The 21,595-nt window shown below is 44.0% G+C and overlaps 1 protein-coding gene across 7 annotated transcripts in view; it reads right to left on the bottom strand.

The window, feature by feature from the left end:
• Foxn3 (forkhead box N3) overlaps positions 1-21,595 on the bottom strand; it is a 368,618-nt gene that overhangs the window by 250,756 nt on the left and 96,267 nt on the right. For 4 of the 7 annotated variants that reach the window (XM_052185267.1, XM_052185269.1, XM_052185263.1 and 1 more), the window contains exon 2: positions 12,141-12,234. The exons of 1 other annotated variant lie outside the window; for it this stretch is intronic. The gene's annotated coding sequence lies outside the window, so the exon portion shown is untranslated. The remainder of the gene's footprint in view (positions 1-12,140; positions 12,235-21,595) is intronic. 2 more of the 7 variants (XM_052185266.1, XM_052185264.1) reach the window with 1 other exon arrangement.

The following is a 21,595-nucleotide window of genomic DNA, read 5'->3' as shown; positions in this document are numbered from 1 at the left end:
TGTTCCCCACATATAGCCCAAGTTGGCCTTAAATTCAGGTTCCTCCTGTCCTGAGTGCTTGTCATACAGTGTATACCATCACCTTTGACCCTCCATGATATTCTTGACCAACAGATGCCTCCATCCTCCCGGTAGTCAGGCTGCGCTGACCAAATGGCATTCTTCTGTTTACTTGGTTTTCCCCATTCAACCCACAGTTTGAAAATGTAGTCTTTGACTCTCACAGTGCGCTGACACCCCCAAAGTCAGGTTGTACCGCCCTCCCACCCTGTCCTGTGATCTCACTCCTCAAACGGTGTATTTCAAGCTACTTGATTTACTTAATATGTAAGCATGAGTTTAAGACAAAGCATGTAGGACTCAGCTAGAAAAAAAGACAATAAGCTATAGTATTCTACAGCATGATAATAAAAAGATATCTATCTGTGCCTATTATATAGTTCTGATGCATTTGGGAGGAGCGACTAAGGAATGAATGATAAAATCTTCAAGTGTCTGCAAACAGGACTCATGGATGTGCAGGCTATTTACTGACCCACCGGTTCCATCAGCCTGGGTCAGGTGTGTTGTTTTAGCCATTGTTACTATTTTATTTTCACTTGTAATCCAGTCCAACCCAGCCATTTTAGTCAGTAAACTATCTATACTGTGATCTGTTCTCTCGGGGAGTTAAAATGACCAGGTCAGAGTCACCTTTGCTGAACCACTAAAACAATCAGAAACAAACACACTGGAGGGAGGGATGTGCAGACAATTGGATGTCGAGGCCAGTCACCTTCCTACCCACATCCGGACTCTAAACCTTACAATTCACACCTGCATTCTCCCTTCTGAGGATGCTCTAGGCTGACCTCTACGTATCTTGACATATGCCAAGACTACACTGGGCACAATAGCTAGTTAAATTATTAATGCAAGCACTGTACAAATAAAAGCATCGTGTTCTTTTATATAGTAATAATTATTATTGTAGGCAATGCAAATTGAATAATAAGAACCGTCAGGGAAGTTCAGTGATAAGCTAACAATTTTCAGCAATCAGACCAAACATCTCTGCTCAAGCTGTTTAATAAAATAAATAGCAGTTTGTTAGCATTTTTTGCTCAGTTAAGCACAGAGTCTACATCCCAGGTAGAACTAAGAAAGACATGGAGATAGGATGATATAAAAAAAAAACAAAACGTACTTATGATGGTGAAAATTTAGCTATATCCAAATCCTGAGGAATCTGGACATGGAATTAAAATACCTCAGAATTGAAAAAATAAAATTTATTTATAGTTGCATGCATACATGTTTACATAGACATATACAGTTCCACATGTGTATACATCATATAAATGTTCATATATATATATATATATATATATATATATATATATATATATATATATATATATCAGTCATTTTTGAGGGTTTTTTTTGTTTTTTGTTTTGTTGTTTTTTTGGTTTTTGGTTTTTTGGGTTTTTGGATTTGGTTTTGTCAAGACAGGATTTCTCTGTGTAGCCCTGGCTGTCCTGGAACTCACTCTGTAGACCAGGCTGGCCTGGAACTCAGAAATCCACCTGCCTCTGCCTCCCAGAGTGCTGGGATTACAGGCGTGCGCTACCACCGCCCAGCTATATCAGTCAGTTATTAATGTAAAGAGTAATAGTACTTTTATTAATTCATACTGGGAATAATGTTATATAATGTAATAATGATATGCCTGAGACTGGGGACAGAATGCTTCCCTATCATGCCTGAAGACCTAGGTTCGGTCCCTAGAACCTCATAAAATGGAGGTGCAAGGAATCCAGAGGATCTTAAAGTCCCCTTCATTCCACAGTGAGTACAGGGCCAGCCTGGACTACAAGAGAGCAAGCTTCAAAAACGTCTTCAGGGTTTAGAAGTTACTATGAAGCACTGGGCCACTCTCCATTCATTTCCTATTTACCTGAAATGGGCTCTGGCGGGGCCCTCCAGGGCCACCTAATCCTCCAACAGAACTGAGTCCTGCCCAGTGCCACCCCAGTTTATCAGAGATTGGGAAGGAGACAGCATGTCCCATTCATCAGATTCAATGACCCACTGGGGAGTAATTCAGACCTTCAGTGGCTATTTGGACCAGTTCCCTGACTCAATGCTCACCTGGAAAATATTGTGTCACCAGGAGATAGTGACACTGATGGGGGGGGGGGGGTGCTGCTGGTGGTGTAATAGTCAAAAGCTTTAAGTTCCCTGAGCTTCTAGCACGAATAGAGCTGAGCTAATCAATGGGTTTACCCTAGTTGCTACCAGTGTGCTGATCTCACATGCAAACACATTTTGTACTAGGGTCTGACTGTTGAAAGTCCGACTGTTGAAAGGCCATTGGACCCAGGCTCTAAGGAGACAGCCCTTCACCAAGGCCTCCCTCCTCTTTTGTGGTCTACGTATCATATTAAGCAGACCGGTTAAAGGTCACTCTCTTACAACAGCAGTCTACTTTTTTTTAAAAAAAAATATGATTTATTTTTATTTTATGAATTGGTGTTTTGCCTGCATGTATGTCAGTGTGAGGGTGTCATGTGGGTGTTGGAAATTCAACCTGGGCCCTCTGGAAGATCAGCCAAGTGCTCTTAACCACTGAACCATCTCTCCAGAGGACACCCAAGGAGTCTAATTTAAAATAGCTCCTCTGAGTCCCAGGAAGACATCCCTGCTCTGACTTCCAGTTCTGTCCCATTAAACTTGTATTTTATATTTTTAAGACAGGCCAGTACATGTCTTCCTATGACATCGTGGAGGACCTTGAACCCCTGACCTTTCCGCTTGTACCCGCCAAGTGCTGGGATTACAGGCGAGTATCACCACACGTAGTTTATGTGGTGCTAGTGACTGAGCACAGGGTACCCAGCATACTAGGCAAGCACCCTACCAGACGAGCTCTATCCCTGGCTCCAGATGCTCTTTCTACGCTGATAGTATCACTGGTAGAGCTGCAAGCATTGAATATCGTCCTGGGATTGGGCCCAACAGACCCAATCCCAGATTAATATTCCGTTATCCGGGGAGAGCCTTCAAATGCATTTACAAGAGATAGACGTTAATCATGGTGACACATGAGAACACACGGGTGTATGTGTGTGTGTGTGTGTGTGTGTGTGTGTGTGTGTGTGTGTGTGACAGGTACAGCACAGGTCAGCAGGCTGGGCATCACACTGTGCACAGCAATCAGGGGATTGTTGCTGCAGATTGTTGCTCTGTTGCTGTAGAGGGCAGGATGGCCAGATGTCTCCCGGGAGATAAACGTGATTGCATAGTCTTAATCCAGAGTGCTATGGACAGATGCCTGCTCTTCTTTTCAAATGCTGCCTGCTCTCCTGAAGCCAGGAAGAAAGTCTTAATTGCTGGTATGTCTCTAAGACCTGCTAATCTTCCTTTTAATGAGGATAAACCCCAGGCTTTGGGCCTCCGGTAAACGGCAATCTGAGACTGAAAGGAGGCTAGACAAGGAGACAGAGGCAGCATGGAGAAGCAGGAGCAAGAGAAGAGCTTTGGGTCCACAGATACAGAATTCACACAGCGGCGAGACTGCAGTTTAACCTCAGGAACGTATTCATTAGGGGGTGTTTCTGCACACACATACAGCGTTAGGACACTAACCTGCACGGTTCAGCCTGCCACACACCTAGCCTGGGTAACTGCATGGTTCATCATTCCTACACTACAGGCTATATAGAACATTACCAGACTAAACACTGAGCTACAGGTTTTCTTGTTTAAGTGAGTGGAAATGAGTTAAAGACGTGATCACTGTAAAAGGTGAATTTAAGGTATGCCTGGCACTGCCTGACCCCCGGAGCATCATAGGATTTCACTGTAGCCTTGGTTCTAAACACACAACACAGGAGGTTTGCATCTCACATGCTGTCATATCATACATACATGCTGTCACAGAACACGGCAACAATAAACATGGTCTCAGCCCAGATTTGAGACTACTACTATATATGCTATAACTTCAGAAACATAACGGCTTAGCTAGGAATCAAAGACCTTTAATATTTCCCTATCATTGCCTTACATGTTAGACATCATATCAGTACATGCCTGGATGAGGTAGGTGTTGGAATGTTTGTCTTTCAAAATTGATGCTTGAGTATCTGACTTGAATTTCAGAAAAAAAATATTGAGTTTCACCTGGGGATAAGGGGAGAATTTTCAATAATTCTAAAACTTAATTCATTATATAAAACTTTTCAATAATTCTAAGATTTGATTCGTTATATAAAATAAATAAGCACATCTACCTAATTAGTATGCAAACTACTTTTGCCCACAGTTGATGATAAAATCCTATTATAACCAGGGAGTTATTTTTAAATAAATTTTATGATTCATGAACAGTACCTATTTGATTTTGTGTATCGATTTAATTTACTTACATACCCAGGATCCTATTATATTTCTCAGGCAAAAAGGGAGTCATGAGTGGAAAAACTTTAGCCTGTCCTGTGAAAAACGTACAACAAGCCTTATGCACGTGAGGTAGGTGAGCGCAGAAAGGGTGTGGTGAAAATCAGGCGGCAGGAAAGCTGGGCTTTGCTGTATCCTTTCAGGACGGGCAATCCGTCATGGCCAAGAGGCTATCATGGAGCATGTGCACACAGTCAAGGGGACTGTGTACATCGCCACCTTTCTACTATGCCAAGTAAGGACACTGATCTCTACTTCACTGTGCCATAAGGCAAGAAGGAACTCCTACTTGAACACCTCTATGCATATATTTTTAAAGATTTGTGTATATGTGTGTGTGTGTGTGTGTGTGTGTGTGTGTGTGTTTCACCTGCATGTATGCCTATGCACCATGTGCATGCAGTGCCCAAAGTTGGCATCAGATCCTCTGGAACTGGAGCTATAGCCCGTTGTGAGCTGCAGTGTAGGCATGTAGGTGCTGGGACTGAGACTTGGGTCCTCTGCAAGAGCAACTGGTGCTCTTAACCTCTGGGTTACCGCTTCAGCCCTCTGTGCACTATGTTAATGCCTATTTTCTGTCCGAATGTTAGCTCAAGCAGGGCACTTCAGGATTCCCTCCGCTTTCCATCCAGGAGGCTCCTTGTGTCCTGGACAAGATGAGATGTCTGATCTCGGAAGTATCTTTTCTTTGCTTCTTTATTTTGGCAGTGTGTGTGTGTGTGTGTGTGTATGTGTGTGTGTGTGAAACCTGAGGTCTTCCAGTGTGCTACGCTGAGCAACACATACCCCAGACTCATTAGATTTATTACACTTCTTTCTCGTTCTTTTCTTTTCCTTTTTTTGTTCTTTCATTCATTTATTCTTTCTTTCTTTCATTCTTTCTTTTCTTTTCTTTCTTTGTTTTTGTTTTTGTTTTTGTTTTTCCAGACAGGGTTTCCCTGTGTAGCTCTGGCTGTCCTGGAACACACTCTATAGACCAGGCTGGCCTCGAACTCAGAAATATGCCTGCTTGTGCCTCCCAAGTGCTGGGATTAAAGGCGCATGCCATCACTGCCCGGCTACTTATTTATTTATTTCTCCTTTCACTTACAAATCCTTACTGGCGGTGGTGGCACAAGTCATTAGTCCCAGTACCCTGGAGGCAGAGGCAGGTGGATCTCTGAGTTTGAAGCCAGCCAGGTTTATACATCAAGTTTCAGGGTTAGTGACACCCTATCTCAAAAACAGTAAAAAGGAATCTCACACTTCAAATTTCCTCATCTTCTTTCAGAAGAATCTTTTGTGAAATGCCTTTTTTCAAGTGTCATAAAGCCATTAGAAACAAAAACAAAAAGGGACTGGGCATGGTAGCTTATGCCTTTAAAACCGGCACGAGGGAGGTCAAGGATGGCTGGTCTCTGTGAGTTCGAGGCCAGCCTGGTGTACAAAGCGAGTTCCAGGACACCCATGGCTGTTACACAGAGAAAGCCCAACTAGAAAAACAAACAAACAACAACAAACCAGAAATCCACACATTTTATAAAGGACTCATTTTTCTTCCAACCCTTGATAAGAGTATAGAGTATAAGCTTCTACTGGAAATTAGTTCGAACTAAACAATGTCTGACTACCCTGGCTGAGAACCTGTCAGCAGAGAGAGAACGGCCTTCTTTGCAGGAGTAGCGAACACAAGAGCCAGACATCCCTTCCATGGGGCTAGCTAGCCAAGACCTCCAAAGGGAAACAACTCACAGGCTCTGGGCCAGAATCAGGACTTTAGCAACAAAGAAAGATGTAGGTCAGCTTAATTTCCAAGTTCTTAGAAGACAAAGACCATGTGTATTAATGAGACCTGCACCAGGCCTACACTTATCATGTGTAAACAGACAACTAGTCATTTTTTTAAAAGATAATATTAAATAAAACAATGGAAAGAAAAATCCTGAGGCAGACATTAAAAAAAAAAAAAATCAAATCCCCTTATTGCTTGAGAACAGGCTAGCTGGTTTCTCCATCTTTGTGAATAGCTTACAAAGGGTTTTAAAGACTAAGAGTTATTTGTTAAACGAATAAGTAAAAGAATTCTCATATTTGATTTGCTATCTTTGATATATAGAAACAACTGACATTAACATCTTTTAGATCAAGTCACATTTAAATTAAATATATATTTAATCTCACAATTTTCAGTCTTGCCCATACACTCTCGAGTTACATCGACTAGAAGAATTTTAAGAGCTACCATAAACTAAGTATTTAGTATCTTCTGAGCAGCATGCTAAGTATGTAATGAGTTATTTAATTTTCCTATCATCTCTATAAATTAAGCAAGTTCCAGAAATTGTGTCCAAGGTCATTTGGCCAGGAAGCAGACGGGATGAGTCCCAGGATGTATTAGTTACTCGTCTGCTGCTGTGATAAAATACTTGACAAAGGCAACTTGGGAAGGAAGGGTTTTTCTACTCACACTGAGTGCACAGTCTGGAGGAAAGGAAGCCACGCAGGTAGGGGCGGAGGCAGGCAGGGGCGGAGGCAGGCAGGGGCGGAGGCAGGCGGCTACATTGTATCCAAGGTCAGGAAACAGAGGGCGCTGTGTTCAGCTTCTTTCCTCCTATTGAATCAGTCTGGGTCCTCTGCTCTTAAAATGGCATCCTCTATATTTAGAGTGGGTCTTCTCACACCAATTAACCTAATGCAGAACCTTCCTGGAAAATGTGCCCAGAGGTTTGTTTCTATGGTGATTCTAAATCCCACCCACCAGCCCCAAAGTTGACAATCTAGATTAGTCATCACAGGGAGTAACCACTAAAGGTTATGTCTGGATCCACTGCTTTAGACTGGGTTCATAGGAGGGCCACTCCCTAAAACCAACCTTAGCACAACTTTTCAGCCTGACTTTTGTTTATGTCCACAAAACCCACCACCCCTCCTTCCTGGAAGCCAGGGTTATTTTCATTCAGTCAGACAATCTCATTTGGTCTCTAAATCTTGTCAGCCATCAGTCAATGGCTCTAGAGCAGTCTAGAAACACTGTATCATTCAGTTCTATCCGCCCTCTCCCCAGCATGAGCACAGTTCCAAAATGCTTTGGGGTAAGCCAAAAGGCAGATCTTTGATTGGAACAAAATAAGCTGTCCAGAATGCCCAGCCTGGCCCCTGAACTGAATGAAGCTGTAGCTGACTGACAGCAGGGCAAGTGGAATCCGCCCACGGCTCACTCTGCTGCTGTCTTATTCTGTGACTCCCATGGCCCTCAACTTTCTTGATATATACCTTATAAATTCCCACCCCCTCCAAATGATGGAGACCAGTAAAAGTACTTTCTGAACAAATTTAAATCAACCACTTCTAGAATGTTAGAGTCATTCTTTGAAACTGCACAGGGTGTGGTAACTGTAGCCAGTACTCACCAGGCCCAACTCTGGTGTGTACGGCTTTTATGAATTAAAGGTTCCCAGGGAACACCTGAACTCACTGACATACAAACAGGGCAGGCAGCAGACACGTGGCCTGGAGATCTCAGAATCAGATCTTGGGAGAATTCTGTAGCTTGGTTTTTGTTTTATAATATTTGGGTTTCGTTTATGACCGAAGCATGACTTTCTCTGGTAATAAGTAACTCATGGGTAAGAATAATTGCCTAATTTTAATTACATTTGCCTTGTGTGCCACATGTTATAAGCAAGCCACCAGGGCACCAAACAGAGCAAGGGATCTGTGGCTGTTCTAAGAGTTTTAGTGTCTGAGTGCTTTACCATCCCCAAAACACAGGGCTCTGGCCTCTCTTGTCCTTTAAAAAAAAAAAAAAGACTCGAATAACCAGTAAATTAGAGACTCACACCCTGTAACCTAGCCATCCATCTGTGCTTCCTCAAGCAGCAGCCTCCATTTTGACCCTGAGTTGCTTTTTTGCTTTCTGGGCTCTCTCTCATTCAGGGGAGGGAGGGGGATGGACCCATAAATGTCATTTCCTATTCTAAGCAATTTGCTATAGGCAACTACACCATTACTTTGTACAAATAAATTTACATAAATCATTATTAGAATGCTCTATCTTGGCAACACTATTTGGTTCCCAGAGCACAAATTAAATGCATGCTTAAAGTGGAATATTTTAAAGTTATTTCTATATTGTTTATGAGACAAGATTAGAAATTTCTACCTAGTTTTTCTTTGGGAACGGGAGCATTTTCTCTTTGTTTGTACATCTCCAAAGCACGCGCGTTAGAAGCCGGGGGTGGGTTTCTTGAAGCAAGCCATGCGAGCTGGCTGCCACATGTGGCTCGGTGCGTAGCCACTGATCCTTCTGGGCTCATGTGCCTGATCCGGGACACTAACAAGGAAGGGTCTCAGAAACGGCCACCTGGCCTTGCGTTTTGTTGAACGGCCTTTTGTTGAATAAGCTTTCGTTCTGCAGGCTCTGTGGTCTGTGTGGGCTGTGGTTACACCCTTCATTCAGACAGGGTCACATGGAGCCCGAGCTGGTTTAGAACTTACCATGCAGCCAAGGAGAATTCCCACTTTATACAGCGCTTCAGATTGAGTCTAAGGCTTTCAAATGCTAGGCAGGCGCTCTACCAACCAACTCTAGTCCCCTGACACACTTTCCTATTTTATTTATTTAATCTTTTTTAAAGTTTTTTTTTTTAATTTGTGTATGTGTCACAAACCTGCATCAATGTCTTTGCATGTGTGTGCAGAATCCAGGAAGCCAGAATAGGATGCCCAGAGTTATGGGCAGGGATCAGCCTCCAGGAAGGAGGTAGGAACTCAAGCCCAGTCCTCCTCAAGAGCAGTAAGTCCTCTTCTTCTTCTTGTTTGTTTGCTTGTTTCAAAACAGGGTTTCACTATGTAGCCCTGGCTGTTCTGAAACTCACTATATAGACCAGGCTGGACTCAAACTCCTAGAGATTCGCCTTACTCTGTCTCCCAAGTGCTGGGATTAAAGGTGTGCACCACTATGTCTGGCACACAGTAAGCGCTCCTAACTATGTATTTCTCCAGCACTGACAGTCAAGCAGTTATTGTTTATTTATTACTATTGTAAATGTATGTATGTGCATGTATGTGTATGTGTGTGTGTGTGTGTGTGTGTGTGTGTGTGAGTGTATAAGAGAGGGCATGCCTATTGTGTGAATATGGAGGTGAGAGAACAACCTTACAGAGTCAGTTATTTTCTTCCATCTTTACTTAGGCTGGGGAACTAAGTTTGAACTTCTGTCATCCGGCCTACATCGTTTGGCAGCAAGAGCCTTTACCCACTGAGCCATCTTGCCAGCCCCACAGGATGTACTTTTTTTAAAAAAAAATTATTTAGTTAGTCATATTATGTATATAGGTGTTTTGCCTGATTGTCTATATACCAGAAGAAGGAATTGGATCCTGTCCAATTATAGACAGTTGTGAGCAGCTGTATGGGTGATGGGAATTGAACCTTTGATCTCTGGAAGAGCAGCCAGTGCTCTTAACCACTGAGCCATCTCTCCAGCCCCAGGATGCACTTTTTAATCTTACTAGGCTACACCTTTCCGTGGCTCAGCCAATCAGACACTCCTATCTCCAGCTCTAACCACAGATTTCCCTCCAGTATCATACAGTCCTACCGGCTTGGGAAAAAACAGCGATTGGCAAAATGAAAACAGCTTACTCATGGTAACCGTGCGACACTTACTCGATTTAAAACCAAAATATTTATTTGCTTTAAAATAAAAGAGCTCATATCTAGTGCCAAAGGAAAAAAGTTCCAAGATGCAAGGTTTGCATTAATTTGGTACCCATCTATTCCAACATCAAGGCTATTCCAGGAAGCCTGGTACTTTATGTGAACACCAGACTAATAGTATACGAAGGTTCCTGAAATGAAATCGCTCCAATGATGTATTTAGATTTAATTGAAACTTACAGATACCTCGAAAGTCCAGCTAGAGTGTGGTTGATTCAGTGTCTCTGTCTAGAAACTCCCTCCCCCCTCCTTCCTATATCTACTCATTATTCCTACCAGATTTTCTTAATGGGGAACAAGTCCCACATGTCAAATTTTGCAAAAGCATGTGTCACAGCAGTGTTTAGGCCAGGAGGTGGCAAACTTCTGCAAAAGGTCAGATGTTAAATATTTTATGGTGCACACTCTGCCTATCCAACCTCTCGACTGTAGTGCGAACGCTGCCTTTATAAGGAGCACAGAACCATGCCTGTCATAAAACCCTACTAACCCCACTTAAGTGTTGATTCCATACAGGGTCCCTGGCAACGCAAGCTGGACTCGAACTATGTTGTGGAGAATGACCTTAAATTTCCAACTTCCTGCCTCCACATTGGGTACCGGGCATGTGCACCACACTTGGGTTTATTCAATGTTATGGATGAATCTTACGTCTCAAAGCCCGGGATAAATGGCTTAGGTGCCTATTTAACCTATCACTTCAGACTTTGTCTCCATGTTATCCCAGCATCCCTCAGTCCCTACCTGTGACTCTCCCCTACCCCACCCACCTGAACCAACTCTCCAGCCCAGGGGCTGGGCTACCTTCCCCTCCAGAGGCCCCTCCCTACATAATGTAGCCATTTTGGTTACCGGCCCCAATTTTTTTTTTTTAACCTTAGCTTGAAAATGTCCCTCTGAAGGTCAGGTACTGGCCTTGAACAGTTTCACAGAAACGTGTCTGTTTCATCCAGGGCCTCCTCAAGCTCTGGGTAATCCGAAGCCTTTCCAGGATGGAGGAGTGAATTTTCAAGAGAAGAGTAAACAATAATAGTAAAGAATAATAGAGACAGGCAGACAGGCACAAAGATAAACAACAGCGGTGCTGGCCCCAGGCAAGCGCCCTAGTCACGGGATGGCGTTTCTCCCAGGTGCCCCCTAGGTCACAGGATGGCGTTTCTCCCAGGTGACTCTACTCTGAGATCTTAAGCAGCCCAGGCCTTGAGGAGAACTCTGACTCTGGCTGGGACAGAGATCAGGGATGAGACAGCTGCACATCCTCTGGGCACATTGAGGGCTCTGTCCTGCCTTCCTAAGTGTCACATCCCTCTCCTACCTCTGCCTGGCCGAGTGATCCTCAGAGACTCAGTCATCTGAGATGCCTCCAGCTCCTCAAATTCCTTGATAGTTATTTCAGCCTCAAGTCTGGAAGTCTGTGGGTTCTCTGAAGCAGAGCCCTATACTTGGTGACCAGCCCTCCACCCCAAACTGAGCCCCATCACCTGCCATGAACTGTGAACCTGGCAATCCTGAGCGATCCCCAAAGATGGAAAACAACCTTGTGCTTCCTCACCCCATCTGTCCCAAGTGCAGAAAACAGACACTCAGTAGTCTCCTCTGAACACGACTGGAGCGACGACGACCTCAGAAGGATGAAGACAGTTACGCATGGCATTCTGGGAAAGGTGGTGATGAACGTAGTGGAGGCACGACTTAGATACTAGTCAGTCTCCACATGAAAATTCCCAGCAACGTTCATGTAGTTTCATGGGTCCAAGACACACAGAATTTTAAACAAGGATGTGACTCCAGGTCTCCCAATTATCTTAATGCCTAAATTGGATTGACCACCCTGTCAGTCTATCAGCTGTGTGAATTGATCATTAAGAAGACTGGGAGAAGGGCAGCAAATGGAGGGAGAGACAATCAACTTGGTATTTGCATTTAAATATAGCTCTGGTATTTCATTGATTCCAAGTGTACCGAGGTGTGGTGGCTGGGGACGGGGTGTGTGATTACCTGAGTCACAATGGGTCCAGGAAACGGAGGTCAGCATCGCTCCAAAAAGGACAAAGGTGCCTTCATAATCACTAGACGACGTGTCTAGAGGCTGCTGGAGTGGAGCAGAAGGGAGACAGGATTAGACTAAAGAAGCAGAGTCCTCACAGGCACAAGGCGCGTCCTCTCTGGCCTGACCCCAGACAAATGACACACTTCAGTGAAAAGCAGGCTGCAGAGTGCCTCTCAGGTCTTGGATAGTTAGTGAAGGACTGAGGCCTTCAGGATGGAGTGGTTGTGAAACCGCTTCTGGGGCACAAGAGGGCCCAGAAATTTGAAAATACATGCCATAGACATTGTGACATTATTTGATTTGCTACAAAAGCCATCCAGACATCTCCAGGACCATTTTCTTTTGAGACTTCTGAAACACTTGTCTGTCTGAAGGAAAACTGCCAGAGGCCACGTGTTCAAGGCCACTGGGTAGCCTTAGTGTCCAGACTGTAACATCCGTGACTCTTTCATTGTAAAATGCAGTCTCTCTAGTTCTAGTAGGGACTAGCCCCATTAACCCACAAGTTGGTGGGCCACAGTTAATAACCCTGGACAGTGGGAAAGTTGGTACACAAGATGACGATGTCTGCTAGAAGATAATTTCTGGCATCTAAATCTTTAAGGATAGCAAATCAATGGATTCTCTACGGTATTATCCTGTGACGGTTGGTGTGAGCATGTTAGGGAAGTGGCCATCACAGCAGTGGCTCTCAAACAGGTCCTTGGAACAGCAGCATCTAAAGCCTTTCCTAGAAAGATGAAAATCGTAGCTCTGATCCAGGTTCTACAGACTTAGAATGTTGGGAGGGGAGGGGCGGAGACCAGTGTTCTCATGAGCCCTGTGCATGCCTCTGATCTTAGATCATCCATTCATACAAAGGTATTGACCCCGTTATACAATGAAGCTTTACCCTACTCTACTTCGTACCTAAAACATAATTATAGATGGAACACTGAGGAAGGACTGGACAGGGAGGAAGAAGAAAGGGAGCCCTTCCTTCAAAATGCATTACCCTCTCAGGAGGCCACAAGCATCAAACACCAGAGAATGGGTTTTGTTGTTGTTGCTGTTTTTTTGTTTGGTTTGGTTTGTTTTGTTTTGGTTAGAGGGCTCTGGGGAAGACACTTGTCTCTCGTTGAGGTTAGGATGAAGTGACAGGTTGATCATTAAGACAATGGCAATAATTATGAACCTTTAGATTAGAACTGGGTGGGTGCCGAGGGGAGATGGTTCAATCAAGTAGCATGATGCTGTTGAAGTCTGGGGCCCTGAGTTCAAGCTCAAGTAAAAAACTGGAATCTATGCAAAGAGCTGGAAGCAGTGGGCAGCGGGCTTCCAGCCCACCTACCGAGAGATGGGAGGCAGAGACAGCAGACCTGCTCGAAAGCTCTCAAGCTGAGACCAGAGTGTGCTTCACAGCAGCAGAAAGGAGAGACCCTGTCTCGAAGAGGTGAAACTCCAGAAGGCTGTTCTCTGACTTCCAATGTATGTGCATGTAAACACACACACACACACACACACACACACACACACACTTGCACGCACATTCACACACCAAACAAATATTTTTTGGAATATAAGAATCTCGGAGTGCTGGATGGGCGGCTCAGTTGATAGCGTGTTTGCCCAGTGTCTGGGAGGTTCTGGTTTGATCGCCAGCATTGTGTGTAAAAACAGACATGGTGGCCCACGCCTGTAATCCCAGCACTTAGGAGGCAGACACAAGAAAATCAGAATTTTAAGGCCACTTTTAGCTACGTACCAAGTTGGAGGCTACCCTGAAAGATATGAGACTGTCTCATACAAACAAGCAAGCAAACAAACAAACAAAAACTAGATGGGACAGGAGAACACAGGTAATGAATGCCCTTCTTTGAGACACCCAGTAACCACATCTGGCTGATAGATGAGAAACTTGAAAATCTGAGTGAACCGAGGTCAATTCCAGACACAGAGAGGCAAGAGCAAGGGAGCTAAGGCCTCTGAACCCTGGGTAAAGGCCGCTCAGTCCGCACCCTTGGCTTTTGCTTAGAAACCCTCAGCCTGTGAATGAGATAAAGATTTCTATGCCCAGTTCGGTTTTTAGAGTTTATGTTTTATATTAGCTACTCGGTATTTTTCCACAAGGGAGACTCAATTACTTCAGGGATTCACAGCTCATGGTCGGCCCAGAAGGAACACAAAAGAAAATGTTAAGGCAGGCACAAGAATCTGGATGCCACTGCAGCCCAGGATGCTTCTGCCAAGGGACAAAGTCCTGACACCTTCTTGGTTTTGACATTATAAAGCATCTCAGGTTGACTATGGTGTGCACCCAGCCCGCACAAAGTTAAACTCATATTCCACATCTCCAGTTGGAGAAATGGAACATCTGTGTTCAGTTATTGCTCTTGCTTCTAGAACCCAGACATAAGTAGAAGGTGTCAATCGCTTCATTTCTTGATGTCAGTTATCAATGACAGGACTGGACGCCACACCAAGGCTTCAACTGAAATCAGAGAGAACTATAAATATCTCCTTGTTCATTATGACTTTTCCTTCTAACTTTGCAAATCTCTATGAGCAAGGTCTGCATCCCCTACACCCCACTTTTTATTTTTATATAAAAGAGGCGTTAGGAAGGATGTTAGCGGCTTATTTGTGTAATTGTGGGATGCTGAGACAGAAGGGTTAGGGTTAAGCACTTGCTCCCCAAGTCTGACACTCCTAGTTCAATCTTAAGAGCCCACATTAAAAAAATGAGCCAGATGTGGTGGCACACATCTAGAATTCCAGCACTCCTGCAGGGAGATGTGAAGTCAACAGTGAATCAGCAGTTAGCAATTAGCAGCAGAAACAAGAGATCTTGCCTCTAAACAGGTTGCAAGGAGAAAGATGACTCCCGAGACGTTGTCCTCTGGCCTCTATATGCACCCCATGACACTCACACACACCAAACAGATCTTTTTTAAAAAGAAAGGAAAGAAAGACATTGGCCCATCTCACCTTTGTTCAAACTGAGATAAGGAAACAGATGCTGCTGCTGTGCAGATCATAGCGCGCAATCTCACACAGACGCTACTCTTTATTGAGACCTTGGGTATTAATTACCGATGCGGTATTACATTAGCCTTTGAAAATATAAAACTCAAATCTTCCGTATGCCCTCAAGACTTTCCCTTTCAAATGTTTGCAGATTTAGCAGTTTTGAAGAACAAACTTGGTATCAACCAAGTCATTCTCCCTAGAAACATTTCAAGGTAAATTCCTTCCTCGGAATTTTTTTTTCATCAAATGTTAACGCCTCTGACCACAGCCAAGTATCCAGTTATCTTTCAGCAGCTCCTGAGAGCACAGCTCAGCCTTCAGCAACACCGACACACACGACGGTGGTAATTTATCGCCTCTGCAGTAGTTTAGTCCCAGATGGACCATTTACTAATTTATTTCCATATGTAACTGACAGAGAGATTAATCAGGCTTCCAACTCAGAAACCTGAATTGTGTGCTATTCCCTAAACAGGCTAACTCTGGAAAAGAGGAAGCCTACATTTACATAGAAAGCTTTCCTTAAAAGCTGCTGATACAGGCGCACGCGTGCACACACACACACACACACACACACACACACACACACACACGCATGCACATGCACACGCACACAACCTTTTTGAGACAGCTCACTCCTGTTCACCTGAAAGTCTGACTCTTTTGAGTGTTGTGGGCTTCACACAGCAGTATGTCTGATATAATTATGGGCAGACAGGCGCCCAGAAACAACCCAAACACCGCCATCAGCCCCAGTGGCAGCCTTGTGTCCCTCTCTGTTTGCAAGGTCGGGGGCTCGGATTTCTGAAACTGAAGACCTCTTTTTGTCACGGCACTGTGCCCAGCTGGCGAAGACAGAGGTGCCTGGCCTCTGGAAAGTATGAGCTTTCTTTTTTCCACTCTTTTTAAGGGTCTGAACTTGACTAAACTCTGTAGCTGCTGTGTCCTCATGGAGGTGACAGCCAACAGGCTGTTGAGCCCCTCTGCTCACTTCTCCGTGCACTTTTGTTTTTAATTTTACCCAACGATACTGGCCTTCAGTGAAGGGTTGACTAATAGCGTTGCTGGATGATGGCATTTGCAGAGGAAGCCAGTCCAGATGCAGGAACTGGCTGGTAGTGCAGCAGGATGAAATCCAAAGCCACGCCTTTCAAGGCTCTACAGACAGGACCATAGACACCCTCTCAGCTGGGCTCTGATGATCCCTGCCACTGGGGAAAAGTACCTTAACTGAGTTTGACATAGTGATACCTGCTTCTAACCCCAGCACTCAGAAGTAGAGGCAGGGAGATCATGAGTTCAAGGTCAATCTGGACAACACAGTGACTCAGTACTGTAGCAAAAAACAAAACAAACAAACCTTTCTCTGCTCTCATTTGAGGACTGCTGCCCTCTATCTCTGTAGAGGCCTTTTATCTCTACAGTTTTAGAACTTTACAAAAAGAAGAAAAACAACCAGCCACTTGTTACTATGTTTAGCTGGTGCCGAGCAGTAGGGAATTTGTAATTATCTGAACTTGAACAAATGAGTCCAGATGCTTGCTGCTGTGACTGGCATGGCCTCAGTGTTTTCTTTGATCAAAGAGCCCAAGCATTTGGAGATGGTCACATGAAGTCTAGCTTTAAGTTTTAAGAACTCAATTAAACACAAAAGTTGGAAACTGATCTAGGCGCTGTAAAATCTGACAAAGTACAGAAGCCATGGCCTTTAATAGGTTATAATTAACTGGGCAGTAAACATGCCTTTAGTCCTAGCACTCAGGAGGCAGAGGCAGGTGGATCTCTGTGAGTTCGAGGCCAGCCTAATCTACAAAGTGAGTTCCAGGCTAGCCGGGCCACACAGAGAAATCCTGTCTCAAATTCCACTCCCCACCACCAACATCAAAAAGCTACAACTGAAGGTCTAAAGCTCTTGGGGATTGAATGTACAATGTCCCTACAGTGTTTGAACATTTGGTCACCAGCTGGTGGCGCTCCTCTGAGAGGTTACAGAATCCTTAGGAGGAGGGGCATAGCTGGAAGACATGGATCACTGGGATGTGAAGAGGAGGCTTTAGGTCAATAGCCCATTTTGGCTTCTAGCCTGGGCTCTGCTTCCTTCAGGAAGATGTGAGCATGTGAGGCCTTCCAGCTACTGATTCCCACCTCCACGGAGCCACCGCCTCCAAGTCTTCCCCACCAGTATGAACTGTACCTCCTCAAACCATGAGCCAAAAGAAATCTCTGTTCTTTTAAGTTACTTCTTGTTGGATACCTGGTACCCACGAGGATAAAGTAATGTATCCCAAAAGCTCACTGTGTAACCTGGCCCCTCTGATTCTGCCACCCCTGAGAACGAATGAGCTAAAGCCGGGATTGCAGGCAAATACCACTATGCTAGGCTTGTGTCTCTTAATTCTTATGAAAGAGTTAGAACAAAGCAATAAAGATCTTATCATATATATATATATACATATATATGTATATGTATATATATATATGATATTTCATACACATATATATATACAGCATATGTGTGCTTATATGGTATATATATGACATACCACACACACACACACACACACACACACACATATATATACATATATACACCATATGGTATGTATATATACTATATATATATATATATATATAGTATATATATATACTATATGGTGTGTGTATATATATGTATATATATGTATGTGTATATGTTGTGTATATATATATATATTTCCAAGTGATTAAAAAATATATAAACATGCTGAGTTCTAGATGGGCTCATTCTATCCCCTCAAAAACAAAAGTGGAGCTGGTCATCCTGAGTTGTTGTCTAAGACTTTGTTCATTTGCAACTGAGTCAGTCCCAGTGAATGAGCACGAGGTTTCAAGGACCTTTTCTATCTACATGAGGTTGAACCGCATGTGAACTATCAGACCAAGGAAGGGCATTCAGTGCCTCTAGCGCAGTGCCCTGCACCCATCACAAGGAAGTCGGCCTCTATGGGCTCCAAAGCCAGGCTGGCATCTAATGCCTCGACCGTAGTGAGAACTGGAGTGGGCAGAAGAAGGCTCCCACAAGAACCGACCTGCCTTTGGTGTGAGCCACCATGGGGAAGTTTCTCCATGAAAGACACAAACGTCCCTTTCCACCTGGGGAGGCTGCGACGGGCTGTGCATGTGCGCGCACAGCTTTACAAGTCATTCCATTCAGGACCAGAAGAAGGCAGGACCTACCGACCCACTGGGGTGCTGCTCATGCCAGGCTCCAAATCCCTAGTTTATAATTCAAAACCTGCTCTAGCTCTCCACATGCCCAGGTGTTCAGCAGCTCCGAGGCCCCCAGAGGTGGTCGCTTAACATCTATTCAAATAATTACTATGAGGGATAATATGCAGTAGGAGCTGTAGATCATCTCCTGTGCACATAAAAAAAAGATAGTCTCATACGGACCCAAAGCATCAATACATCACATTTTGTAAAAGCTCTCCTAAGGTCAGAAAACTAATCTTCAAACGACTAGATTATCTCACATGACCCTTCTGTTTTGCTTTCTCTCCACTGGTGCAAGATTAATAAAACTAGAGTATAAGGTAAATGTAAGTTTAAGCAGAATAACGAGCACAGAGGAAAATATTTTGACATCAAAAACTCAGTATAAATTAGCTATAACATACTTGAAAGCTCCTGTAACCATAACGTGCACATTGAAATCCATTAACCTAACACCTGGCTGCTATTCAAAAGTAGGTTTCGGGCAATGTAAATAAATGGCTATTCCAACACTCCTCCTAAATTACTGTACAATTTGGTCTCAGAGTAGCAAGCTCACACAGTCTATCACTGGTGCTTGGCTGCTCTCTATCCACCACTGAAGTCATCTCAGGCTACAATGTGGCGGCATAATATAAACAGAGACCGGCAAGGAAGACTAAAAAGTAACAGACAATGTCAAAGATAAACCAGGGTCATCCAGGGAAGAACAGAGGATATTTTATATAAGCACCCCCAAAAGACAATGGAGCCTGACCCTCCTTTAACTGCACCCCTAATTAGCCTTCATGCTCCCCACCTGATCATTTTTATATAAAAGCAATTTCCACAGTCAGACATTCAAAGACCTCAGTTGCTGTAAATCCAGCAGCTGCTAAAAATTCTGTTGTACATCAGATCTGCTTAAAGACTCAGCTATTTTCAAACAAACCTTTCATTCTTATCCTACGAGTATCATCCCTCCAAAATATTAGCTTCACTGTCCACATCCCCTTATGCCATCCGCCCAAGCCATTTTCTTACCTCTGCAACTCACATACATTTCCTTTGATGATATTTACCCAAGCAAGGGCAATTGTTTGACTGGAAGCTTGCAACTTTCAACTTTGCTGTCATGCAAAAGGGAAAAGCCATAACCCCTGACACGCTGCTCAGCTGAGCTCTACATGTCTGAATCCACCCCTAGATTTTAAATTCTTTTACACTTACTTAATATAGTACGTGCCGCCTGTCCGCTGATGCGATATCAGAAACCTGCAAGCTACTATTTCTGCAACTGTGTCACTGTAGATAGTCTGAAACATGTACGTAGCTGTTGCCATGGAAACAAACACAGCTAGGGTAGAGTGCCACGCTGTGTTAATTCCTTCACCCATGAACCCCAGGGGAATGCTAACATTCATCTTCTTTCCCCTGTCGTCTCACACTGCTTTAATATATTTTTTTTTAGTATTATCAAATGATGTACTAAACACATATGGCACACCTGGAAATACGGGTGGCTGAAACAAGCCGTGGAACCAACCCAGCCTGCCGGGGGCCTGCTGAAGGCTGGAGGTGCTCTCGTGCTGCAATGCATCTTTGCTCACTTCTCCTGGGAGGAAAGGAGAACTTTCTCTTCCTTTTACAGTGACATGGGGCTAGCCTCTTGTTTCACCTAAAAATGGTGACCGAGGAAGTACACTGGAATAAAGATATCACTAGATCTGCCCTCCCGATCAGCTCTGTGGCAGGTGGAGGCAGACCTGGAAAAACTTTCTGTTCTCATCTCTCCCCAGTGGCACAAGAGACTGACCCCAGGGCCTGCACACCGAGCAAGCACTCTCCCACTGAGCTATGTCCCCAGACTGGAGACCTTGCAAACTTTGCGCAGTAGACCCAAACTAAGAGTTATTCTCCTGCTCCACCTAATCTCTGTGCAAAGGCTCTAAGTCCCATCCCTCTAATTAGGCAAAAGCTGAAACTCTCAGCGATGACTTCATTCATTCCCGTGGGTCTTTGTTCTTAAACCCATATCAGAAGGTATGAGAATTCATGACAGAGTGAGGAGCTGGAACCTGGTCACCCAAAACAACAGACTGGGGTGGCCCTGCAATCTGTTCATTCCCTCCTGTGCTTCAGGTTCAAATCCCTGCCCTTATCAATGCTCAGACCCATGGAGAAAAAGCCAAACACTTTCATTATACCTAGAAGTCAAAATTGGCATTGAACCGTCTTCCTATTATTCAAATGGGCCAGTTGCTTTAAATATTGGGGTTATTCTCATCACGGTAGACAAAAATAAGCTGTTGAAAAATCTTAATTACATCCTATCCCTTGGGCTAGTTAATAATATTCAATCTAGATGAAAATGGCCACATTTTAGATTTGCATGCTGATGCGCCTCACTTGAATACCATTTCCCCACTAAACAATCAATTGGAGGCTTTAAGAGGCAGCTCCGAGACCCCGAACTGGCGTGTTTGAAAGAAACCACTAGTTTATCGGCAGGGATTATGGTAAAATGATCCCATAAAAGATGAGCAAATTTTCCCATTACTTTCCTAAATTGAATCATTCTTGGCTGTTTACTATGATAATAATGACCATCTCATCCCTAAGATAAAAGCAAAAGAGAAAACAGATACATACACCTTACCAGTTAAGGGAATATGTCACTTTTCAAAAGCCTTAAAAAGGATGTTAGGAGGAAGGGCCTGGGGAGATGGCTCAGTGAGTAGGCAAAGACACTTCCCTGCACATTCCTGGCAACGCAAGTTTGATCCCCAGAACTCAGAGAGAGAGCCAGAGGGAATAATAGTGCACATCTGTAAGCCTGGCACTCATACAGTAGTGCACATCTGTAAGCCTGGCACTCATACAGTAGTGCACATCTGTAAGCCTGGCACTCATACAGTAGTGCACATCTGTAAGCCTGGCACTCATACAGTAGTGCACACCTGTAAGCCTGGCACTCATACAGTAGTGCACACCTATAAGCCTGGCACTCATACAGTAGTGCACATCTGTAAGCCTGGCACTCATACAGTAGTGCACATCTGTAAGCCTGGTACTCATACAGTAGTGCACATCTGTAAGCCTGGCACTCATACAGTAGTGCACATCTGTAAGCCTGGCACTCATACAGTAGTGTACATCTATA

This window comes from Apodemus sylvaticus, chromosome 6 (genome assembly GCF_947179515.1).
Source record: "Apodemus sylvaticus chromosome 6, mApoSyl1.1, whole genome shotgun sequence".
Taxonomy (NCBI): domain Eukaryota; kingdom Metazoa; phylum Chordata; class Mammalia; order Rodentia; family Muridae; genus Apodemus; species Apodemus sylvaticus.
The sequence above is the reverse complement of the archived record's forward strand: the minus strand, read 5'-3'. Positions and strand labels throughout refer to the sequence as shown.